This window comes from Durio zibethinus, chromosome 15, assembly GCF_047325235.1.
Source record: "Durio zibethinus cultivar Kanyao isolate XHJ-2024 chromosome 15, ASM4732523v1, whole genome shotgun sequence".
In the NCBI taxonomy this organism is placed as follows: domain Eukaryota; kingdom Viridiplantae; phylum Streptophyta; class Magnoliopsida; order Malvales; family Malvaceae; genus Durio; species Durio zibethinus.
Genome location: NC_143176.1, coordinates 23,159,258 through 23,170,809, shown reverse-complemented (window position 1 = coordinate 23,170,809; position 11,552 = coordinate 23,159,258). Strand labels below are relative to the sequence as shown.

The following is an 11,552-nucleotide window of genomic DNA, read 5'->3' as shown; positions in this document are numbered from 1 at the left end:
GTGAATTCTTCGCAGAATTTTCAACGGAGAGATCAGACGTGGTTGAGATACACTGTCTCCGTTCAATATTATTCTATATGTTCGCATCTGCTTCTGCATGTTACAAACAAAATTTTAATGCTAATTAAGCTCAAGCATGTCCTTATTACCTACTCGAAGAAAAATTATATTTATTTTTTTCTTCATGTCTCCAGACATCGAGTAGGATTTGATGAGAGATTTATTTATGTTTAAATATCGTTCAAACAAATATAAAACATCATAACCCATGAGTTCATTTAGTATTTGTATTTGTATATTCATATTCCGGATTTGGTTGTGAAAGGTTATGGTCCTGGACTTTGATCAATTTGACATTAAATTCAAGATTTTCAGTGTTTTGTTATGGGATTCTCTTAATCCAATATTTCTTCTTCTTCTTCTTCTTCTTTATAGACCAAATTAATAATTTGGCGCACGCATATCATAGAAGCAAATCAGAGACTCAGAATGGTGGGTTGCTACTTGACAGTTTATAGTTTCTTGAACCATGGCATACAGTCTAATTGAAATATGAAAAAGGCCTACTAATTAGCTGGAGTAACTCAGTCACGACCACTCCTTCTAGAATTTTATGGACCTTTTGGGCTGCGTGTGAAGAACCTATTTCGGCCTTGAAACCCTCTCCCTCTAACTCTCTTAGGCTTTCATGTAGTACTCAACCTTGAGCTTGAAATCTCCCACAAGTGTTCAGGCTTTCTGCACTTTATCATTTATGGGCTTTGTTTGTTGAAACCATTTGTTGCTTCAAATCCTCAATATTTCTGACCTTTTGGGCTTATTTATTGAAAGTTAAACCCTATGTTTGGGCTTAGAACCAGCTTTAAGACAGTGGAACGCTTATTAGTGTACCCGAATCAATTTCATGTGGGCCCAGCACATAATTCTTTCTGCCAATTTCGTATTTGGTCGCTACGCAAAATTTTTATGTCAAGCGAAGGCTAGTCTCAACGGTCAAGAATAGTTGAACACTATCACAGGCAAGACCAAATCACCAACGCATTACACTTTAATAAATTTACAAATTACGAACAAAAGTAGACAAAGCAAAACTCTTCTCATCATTTTACATGTTTTACCCAAAACTTCAATTTAATTATGACTTTGAAATAATTCAATGACCAACTCTTAAAATTAAGATAAATTGTATTTATTTTTTATGTCTACAAGTATAGCTTAAGTAGCTTTTCATCTTATAGAATCTATTGTCAAATGACATCAATATTAATTTATTTACCATATATTCCAAGAACTGAATTGAAAAATACTAAAACCCTTATGGATTGCAATAGAAATTCGAAGACTTATATTTTTATGTGAGAATATGAAATGCGTGTATTAGATGAGTGTATATAATTTTTTTTCATTTTGAAATTAAAATGAACATGATATGGATTTTGAATATTTATATAAAAAAAATTTATTATGATTTGAGTTTTCAAATGCACATATTACATTATATATATATATATATATTATATAATGTATTATTGAAATTCTTTTATTTACGGGTCATTATTCAAAATTAAAGTTAAAATTAAAATTATTTTAACTAAAAAAATTTATAAGTCGTAAGGATAATAGTAACGTTTCAAATATATCATTATTTATTTTCGTTGAAATTATACATATTGTGTATCAATTAATATCTTGATGGCACAAAATTGTATCAATCTATTCATAGATAATTTTTACATTTTGACATTATACCTCAACATTTGGATTTTGCTTTTGATTCAGCAAATCATTGTTTATAATTAGGTGTCGATCAAAAGAAGCAATATATAAAAAGTCCAAGGGGGCCTTTGAGCGAGCGAGAAATTAAACAACAAATCCAACACTAATTCCCTCCGCCGAAACTAGAATGCTTCGATAAGCATGTTGCATTGCCTCACTACTCAAATATATATATATATATATATATATAGAGCTTTTCATACTTATGGAAATTAATTCAAGCCATACGTGTATCAAACATTCCCCGACTTGTTTCTTTATAAATAATCATCAATTACCAGAGTTATCTAATTCGAAATAATAAGATAACTATGGCAACCACTACACTCTTCATTGTTGGATGCCTTGCTGTACATTTAGATAGATGAACTGCATCAGCGCACGCAACATATATATATATATATATATATATATATAGATAAAATACAAGCCCCCATCAGTGCCAAAATTCACAGCAATTTTCTTCTTCGGTGATTCAACAGTAGTGGATACCGGCAATAACAACTATATATATATATATATATATTAACACATATCTTAAGGCCAATTATCGCCCGGTTGGCTAAGATTTTCTATTATTCCGGGTCACATTCCTAGAGGGAGATTTTCAAATGGAAAACTTGTTCCTGACTATTTGGCTTCTATGAGCATCAAAGAAACAATGCCTCCTTTCCTGAATCCAAATCTATCATATAATGAACTTAGTACAGGTGTTGACTTTGCGTCTGCTGGATCAGGATACGATAATTTAACTAGTAAGCCATACATCTAGTTCTATCCTTTTCTCTGGGCAAATTGAGCTATTTAGGAGTTACCTAGAGAAGCTTGAGGGAACTGTGGGTCAAGAAAAGACCCTAAATAACTTATTTATTCTAAATTAATTTATATTCTAAGAACATTAATTGATAATAAATTTTAGGTTATATATAATATTGATCAAGAGCCTAAAACCCTTTTGTTTTTTTTTGTGATTGGACTATAGATAGGCGAGATTAATGAACGGAGAAGGAAGTGTTCCCCAACTCCACGTTATTGTATTATGACAACCATCGAATCTTTCTATTTGCACTCAGACAAAACAACCCACATGATGAGTAGAATGAACATTTCCACATATTCTTCTCCATGGTACTGGATGCGAAATTGCGTTTGTTTTCCCCTTCAACTTAAGAATTAGAATTTCAAATTTTGCTACATTCAATCTTTTCCAAGTCTATTATCAGGATTCAAGATGGAATATCGAACATGGGAAATGCTAACATTAATGCAGTAAATAAACATAGGAGTTACAAAAGCTGGTTGTACCCCATTACTGGTACTATAAGTGAAAATTTAAAAAAAAAAAAAATTAGATTGAAGATATTCAGTAGGGTATTATTTTTTTAAAAGCAGTAATTTATGAAGTAATAGTTAATTGCACTTATATAAATTAATTCTATTAAATTGTTTGACTAGTTTTTGCTGGTTCTCTAACTTAAATTTTAAAACAAACGGCTATATATGTTAATAAACTTGCGTTATGCTTTATCCTCACTCTCTCTATCTGTCTCCAATATTCAATTTTTTGGTCATCGTATTTAACATTGTTATTACTATGATTAATTAGTTTAGGATTGTTCTTCTTTCCACCTTCTAGGTTTTGGATATCTGTTTTAAACCTCCTAGGTTTTGGTTTCTGGATATATCTGATAGATCAGCTCGAGTTAAAGATAATGTTTTGCTTCATTTTCCGTTATTTAAAATTTTAAACGTCAGATTTTTTCAGCTTAGAACTCATAAATGAAATTTCTTGTTATTTGTAAATGTGTGTATATATATAGAAATGTCATAGGAAAATTATATACTTCAGCCATCTCACTAGCTGTCTTACAAATAAATACCAAGGCTTCATATATTCTTTCCAAAGAGATCGAGTTAAAAATGGCTCCTACAGTACTCCTGATCTTAATACTGATGCAAATAATCATCAGCACATGCAATCTCACGAGGGCTGCAACCTTGCCAAATTTCACTTCCATTCTCATCTTTGGTGACTCCACGGTTGATACTGGGAATAACAACTTTATAAATACGATTTTTAGAGGAAACCATCTTCCATATGGCCAAGATTTCCCAGGTCACGTCCCTACTGGGAGGTTTTCAAATGGAAAACTCATTCCAGACTTTGTTGCTAGCTTTCTAGGCATAAAACAAACTGTCCCTCCTTCTCTAGACCCAAATCTTTCAAATGATGACCTTCGAACTGGTGTTAGTTTTGCATCAGCAGGATCCGGATATGACGATCTTACCACTGTTGCAACAGGAGTCATCCCAATGTCCAAGCAACTGGATCAATTCAAGAGTTATACGGCAAAGCTTAGTAGGATTGTTGGTAACACGGAAGCTAAAAACATCATTCGAAATTCTTTGGTAGTTATAAGTGCAGGAACTAATGACTTAGGTTTCAATTACTACCTCTTCCCTTTCCGGAAAGCGCAGTTTGACATAAGCAGATATCAAGATTTTCTGCAAAATGCAATACAAGACTATGTCAAGGTTATATCAAATTAAAGTCTCTCCAAAAAAAAAAGAAAAAGCAATATTTAAATTTTCCTCTAGGTTCTGTTTTTAACAGGGTGCGTAACTTCCATTTGTTTACGCAGGAACTATACAATCAGGGTTGTCGCACAATAGTTATAGCAGGGCTTCCTCCAATGGGTTGTCTTCCAGTTCTAATCACGTTAAGACTTAAGCAGCCCCTTGATCGAACATGCTTGGAGGATGACAATGCAGACGCTCGGTCTTACAATCAAAAGCTTGTGAACTTGTTACCACAACTGCAGGCGTCGCTTCCAGGGAGCAGAATTGTATATGCTGATGTATATACACCTTTAATCGACATGGTCAACAATCCACAAAAATATGGTAAAACAATATGCCTTTTTTAACATGTCCAAGTCGGTATTTTTCATGGGAATGAAAATTTGAGGAATCATTCTGTGAGGTGTGACGCAGGTTTCACAAACACAAACAGAGGATGCTGCGGGACTGGATTAGTGGAAGCGGCATTCTTGTGCAATCCAATTACTTCTGCATGCGGAACGCCTTCTCAGTTCTTATTTTGGGATAGCATTCATCCAAGCGAGGCAGCTTACAAAGCCCTGGCTGATTTCCTGGAGAACCAGATCCGTCAAAGAATCCAGTGATCAAAGTTTTTAGTCGAATAAATGACATCAACCATAGCTTTCTTTCTTTTTCTTTGATCTTTTCTGTTGCTGAATAAACCATCCGAAGACCATAGCTTTCATCATGATTTATTCTGTTAGTTGGATTTTGGACCAGGTCATATAAGAAGGAAAATAGAGTATTTGATTCGGTAATTTATGCTTCTATATCTTTATCGATTTCAGCTCGTCAAATCTTTTTCAATTGTAAGAGAGACATTGGACCCACAATACCAAATCACAGGGCACAACAAGACTCGAGGAACCTAAAAAGCAGAAACCGTCCCGGAAGTTTCTTGGCTTCTTTTGCCACCTGATCCAGATTTATTCAATCCACCTCTCTTTCTGCTTTGGTATTTCTTTTCCTTTTCCTTTTCCCATTTATCCAGAATTAAAAAATAAAATAATAATTAAAAATAAACGATGTCTTTTTTTTTCACGCTGCACCATAGTTATTCCCAAGATGATACAGGCAGAGAGAAAGTATTAGAAAAAAAAAAAAAGCAAAAGTCAATTGAATTAATCTCAATAAGGGTGGGATGCAATAACATTAACTCATAACCATAAACGAATTGTAGCTCAGATAGGGACAAGACGCTGCATTAAATGGCTTCACTGAGAATGCTTGAAAGTAACCAAGGCACGGGATAGTTGGCATTAAGTATAAAACAGTATGGATGAAGGACTCATTCCTTCTTCTAATAGGATAATACGCTAATTTTGTGAAGAAATCATTCCAAGCTTGGTCAGAACAGGAGTAATTTCGATAAGGTTATATCCTTTAGCATATATGCAGAAAATGGTCAATCCCAAAACTTTATTTATTGGCCCAAGATCCTCCCCTGAATACGACTCCTATTCTTTATGGAAGCAGAAGCCATACAAATGAATCTCGCACTAATCAAATACTAATATATATCAAATACCATATAAAAGCATGAACAGGACTTTTAACAATTCCAGAACCAAATGGCATTTTCATTTAAAAAGAAAAAAAAAAAACTTGCCTACAGCAGGATGTCCAAACGATTTGTGTTAATTACCCAGCTAAGACAAGGAAACTTCCCAATTTAACAGATCCTACCTAAGGAAACAACAACACTTAATGAATCAGCTTGTACAATCTGACTATTAGATGTGCAAGTCATTCCAATTATCCATCCAAATAACTAAAAAAAAAAAAATAGCTTGGACTTCATTTGATCTAATTTTGTTCCAAAGCAGTAGCAGTTCAGAAAAATACCTGTAACAAGAATTCCTCAGATGATAATACCTCATGTATGACTATATTTGCTATATACAGAATGAAGAAAACACTGCAAGATTATAATACAACTTGAGACCAGAATACCATTCTGTTTAACACACAGGCAAACTATCCCTGAGTTGATTCACAAATAGAAAAAGAAAAACTGTGCTAAATACATTACAAACACCCAGTATTACTGCAAATCATTTTAGACTACCATTAACTACCTGCAGCTTATTTTACTTCCTGCCACCAGATGACCCACTGCCTCCCTCAAACAACTCGTTAATCCTAGCCTCAATATCCTCTGGACCATACCTAATAAGCCTGTCGGCATTCCTCCCAATTTCAGGAATGCATTGTAACCTCCCAATGAAATTTCTATAGGCTGGTAACAAAAGTCTAGACACTGAAATCCTCAACTCTTCTCTCAGCTGCTCATCGAATACAACCCATGTAGACTGAGTTTTACGTACCTCCTCAAACTGTGAATTGAATGACTTGATCTTCTCCTTCATAGACTTGGCAATCGCATTCGAAGCCAAGGAGGAATTGTCAAGCTTTAACGTTCCCAGAATCTTATTCCATGAACTTCTTTGATAATTTGTACAATATTGCCGGACTTTTGCAGTGTGTTTTCGGATCCAATCATCACCCAAAAGTGACCCCAACTCACAATCCTTCACTTTTTGTACAATATATCTTACATTATTCATCATAAAAACAGAGCACAAAGCAGAGTCCCTATAAATCTTCGACTTTACCTCCAAATTACTCTCCAAAAGCTCCATAATCCACGCCATTTGAACCGACATTGAAGACGAAGATGATCCTCTATCATCAAGTTTATTAGGTGGAACAACCACATTACTTTCATCGAAAACTTGTTCTAACGTCTGTCGCGAACGACATGCGGCACGGAGATAATTCATTACATAACGTGTAATTGGATGAAGTCCGCCACCAGGAACAGCTGCCTTGGCTGGGTCCCGCCGAATCAAATTCTCTAATTCCATGAATATCCCTCTAATTGCTTCTCCTAACCTCTTCCAAATGGTAACCGCTTCGTTTCTAAGAACCAAACAGTACTGATTCGAAAAAACAGAATCAAATTCAGGCATCAAGTCCCGCAAAGTCTCGAACACATCGAGAACTTTGAAAAGTCTCTCCGGTGATCGGCTTCCAATAGCAATTGCGTCAGCAAAATTAAGTAACTGAATGGTGGAGCCACGGCAGACTTCCATGAAGGAAAGATCAGCAGCGGAGGAGAATCCAGAAAAGACGCGATCGCATAACCAGCGTTCGCTAGGGAAGAGGATGCGAAGCGCGACGTTTGCGGCTTTGATCCAGCGTTCAATCTCGTCTTCTAGCTCTTGCCATGGCATTTTTTGGACTTCGTCGATGCTCAGCTTTTGTAAACCTAGCCTCGAGATGCTCTCTTCGAGAAACTCTCTTCGGCACGTGCTGTAAACGTGAGAACATTCTTTTCCGAACCCTGCGGCTACCATGCGCTTGGCGATCTCGTGAATGTCGTTTATAGTCCCCGATGGAAGCGCGTCGATTACGATGTCGTAGTCCGTTATCGGTTGAGCAATGGGGATCTGGTGATCAAGATCCGCACCGTTGTAAAGAATTCCTTCTTCGTTTTCTTCAATTTCGTCCTCTGAATCGAATGATAAGTTCCCTGTTGACTCGTTGTTGTTTCGACTCAGTTCAAATGACTCAGCACCTCGCTCGATCAGACACCTAAACTCATCCTCTACGCGGAACATAGCCTGTTGCATCAAGTCGTCCGCGCGTACAAGATACGCGCCAATGGATTTCTCAGCGGCCATGGGGCTCCAGTCTCTGATCGTTCCAATCAACTCGTCAATAGCGTCAAGGAAGGCGGAAGAATCAGCCTTGTCAGCCCAGATGGGATGATCAACAGCCACGTATCGGGAGATACGGCGGTCCAAGGATTTGAGGGTTCGGTCGAGCGTGGCGCATCCATGGGGGTCCTCGTGGACAATTTTCTCAGACAACTTCTCGCGAGAAAATCTGCGGTCGAAGTTTGAAAAGATCTGCAAAATATCGTCCGCCATGGTGTCGTTTTGGCCCAGCGTCTTGGCTATGTGCCTTGCCACCGCTAACAGCTTTTCTTCACCGTTGTCAGCCATGCTCAAAAACACTAATCCCTTTTCTTGTCTTCTTCTATCAACCCTGCTTCAACATTAGCAAATGAGAGACAATATTCTCGGCCGGGCTTTTCTCTTTTTGAATATAATTAAAATAGTTTTCAGGGTTTTTATAGAGGTGAAGGGGAAAATGAGAAAAGAAGTTGGGAGGGAGAGTGAAAGTGACAGTGATTATGACGGAAAAGACCTTGGGAAACGCGGTTTGAGAAAAGCAGTTAAAGCGAGGTGATTGGAAAAAAAAGAAGGAAAAAGAAAGTGAGATTGGTGGGCTTTGGAGTTTTCCAAATCCGTTTGATTTGGTTTAGAATAAGTGAAGGTAGCGACTTGGACAAATAGAGTCTGGGGTTGTCCTTCCACCAATGAACTGGATAACTCGTCTTGCTCCCACTCTTTTTCTTTTTAACCAATGAAAACAATCGATCAGGAGTTGTGATTATAGTTGGTAAGATCATAGAAACTCAAATTCACAAACTTAAACAAAATCCCTGAAAATTCAACTTCTACAGGGACCAAGATAAAAGCACAATCTGATCTTTCTTTTTATTTTATTTATATTCTTTTTAAAGTGTAAATAAAAATTTTTACAACAAAAAAAAAAAAAATAGCCCTTCTTTCATACATTCCATCAAATTTTAAAGCCTCTGTTGTTGTTGATAAAGCAGAAACATTTTCACCTTACCAACTCATTGCTAGTAGTTCAGGAACGTCCCTTTAATTCAAGCCCAAAATTAACTTCATGTCTGATGGGCCTATTGTTAACTCTCCTTGTTATATGTTTGCAGCCCACTGGATTTAGACAAGGCCTTTGCCAATGGGCTTCTTCTATATTTAAATTTATCTTAATTTCGAAAAAGAAATGCATTTAATTGGAAAATTATTGCTTTCCTCCCCTCGTGTTCCTTCCCTTTTCTTTCGCTTCTCAACCTGTTGTGTGACTGATAACGCAAGCGAAAAGGAATCTCTACTTTACATTTGAAATGTATTTATATATAAGAAAACTCGCTCATACCCGTTCATTCCATCATCAACGGTTTGAAACCCACCAAAATTCAGTTGAATTTCGCGTCTCTTAAAAGAAAAAAAAAAAAAAGAAGGTAATCCTAGAAACCGTGCGTTTATATACGTTTCTCAAAATCAAATCTCAACTATACCTCCGCTCAAAACATAATCAACCAAATTTCTTCCAATCGTCTTTCACATTTCTTTAAATTTCTCCTTCATCGCCACTATAGCAATGTCTTCTACTCCAATACTCCCAGTCTCAACATCGGAGCCCAACGCCGAATCTAAACCTTCCACCACCACCCCGAATATCCGCTACATTCTCACGCGCATCTCCGCTTCTGTCCGCCACGCTCTCTCTCACTGCCGTCCCTGGACCGAGCTCTTTGACCATACTGCCTTCGCTAAACCAGCCTCCTTCTCCGATGCCACCTCACGACTACGCAAGAATTTCTCCTACTTCCGAGCCAACTACCTCACCATACTCGCGGGTGTACTCGCCTTCTCACTCATTTCCCACCCTTTCTCCCTCATAATCCTGCTGTCACTCATCTCGGCGTGGCTGTTCCTCTACGCGCTGCGGCCCTCGGACCAGACACTGGTGATATGGGGCCGAACGTACTCGGATAGAGAAACGCTGGCGATGTTGGTGGCATTAACTGTGGTGGTGATATTTTTGACGAGCTTGGGATCACTATTGATATCCGGAATCATGATGGGGCTGGGGATTGTGTCAGCCCACGGTGCCTTTAGGATGCCGGAGGATCTATTTCTTGATGAACAGGAGCCGTTGAGTTCGGGGTTGTTCTCGTTTGTTAGCGGTGCTGCTTCATCTGCTGCTACCGCCGCCGCCGCCGCGGCTCCTGCTATTGTGTCGCGCGTATGAGCATTTAATTTACGGGGTTCTCTATTTTACTACGATTCATTGCTTCTATTCTTTTTAAGGAATTAGGATTGTGGATCTAACTTCTTGGGCAGATATGGATCTACGAAGGATTTTAGATTTTTCTTGTAACGTGGATTATTTGTTGTCGTTGTTGTTGTTTTTTTTTTTATTATTTATTTTTTATGGCAGGATTTATTACATTAAGCATCGTATGAAGTTGTATGACGCTACATACAACTTTGTTTTAATTTTTTTTGGTACCATTTCTCATTGATTTTATTGGATCCCATAATTGGTGTATTTTGTCTAAAATATTGACAATTTTATATTAAATCAAACAATTCACGTAGTTCGCAAAATATTAATAATTATATATTAACATTATATTTTATAAAAATATAATTAATAATTATATATTAACATTATATTTTACATAAAAATTATATATTATAATATATATTGATAAAAAATATATTATTTTTATTAAACTTTTTTTTTTTTAAATTTAACTCGTATTATTATTATTTTTTATCATTTTTTATCACATTAAATTCTCGATTACTAATCTAGCTTTTTCAAATAAGGAAAATAAAGCAAAACTAGAAATGATGAAATGGGTTTACAAAATCCACTCTCATGGTAAATGGAGAATAAAAGTCAATTTGAATCGAGTAAATCGATTAAAATTGAGTAAATTTAGTTAGATTAATTTGATTTATTTAATTTTGATTACAATCGATTTTTTAAATCAATTAAATTAATTAATTAGGTCAATTTTTTATTTTTAAAATTGATAATAGAAATGATTGAATTAACCTACTTTTTAATAAATAAAGATAAAAAATTTGAGATAAATATTTTTATTTATTTTTTCTTGTAAAATATTGTGAAAATTAGTAAAATTTTTAATTATTTAATTTGAATGATATTTAAGTTTGAGTATTATTGAATTGAATTTATAGTTAAATAATTATTTATAATAAAAAAATATAAAAAATTAATTATTTAATCAAATTAATCAAATCGAATCGATTTTAATTTATTTAGTTATGATCAATTATTTAAAAAAATTATATTAATTTAATTATTTGTTGAATGAAATAAGTTGTCTATTATTAATTTTTTTCAAACCTATTTGATCAATTGCTTACCTTTATCTCTTATAACAAATGAAATGATTATGGAATTTCTAATTCCAATACACCCAAAAGTAAACCAAAATTAATTAAGAATTAAGAAAAGGAACAACATTCAATTGG

The 11,552-nt window shown here is 35.4% G+C and overlaps 3 pseudogenes across 1 annotated transcript; 2 read left to right on the top strand and 1 right to left on the bottom strand.

Annotated features, from left to right (window-relative positions):
* The first annotated feature begins 3,544 nt into the window (after positions 1 to 3,544).
* On the top strand, positions 3,545 to 6,086 carry LOC111301494 (GDSL esterase/lipase At2g30310 pseudogene; annotated as a pseudogene).
* A 152-nt stretch (positions 6,087 to 6,238) lies between these two features.
* LOC111301493 (exocyst complex component EXO70B1 pseudogene) lies at positions 6,239 to 9,027 on the bottom strand (annotated as a pseudogene). The gene has a single exon (XR_016328364.1). The product of XR_016328364.1 is annotated as an exocyst complex component EXO70B1 pseudogene (transcript).
* Positions 9,028 to 9,323: 296 nt separating this feature from the next.
* Positions 9,324 to 10,497, top strand: LOC111302223 (PRA1 family protein B3 pseudogene; annotated as a pseudogene).
* The last annotated feature ends 1,055 nt before the right edge of the window (positions 10,498 to 11,552 follow it).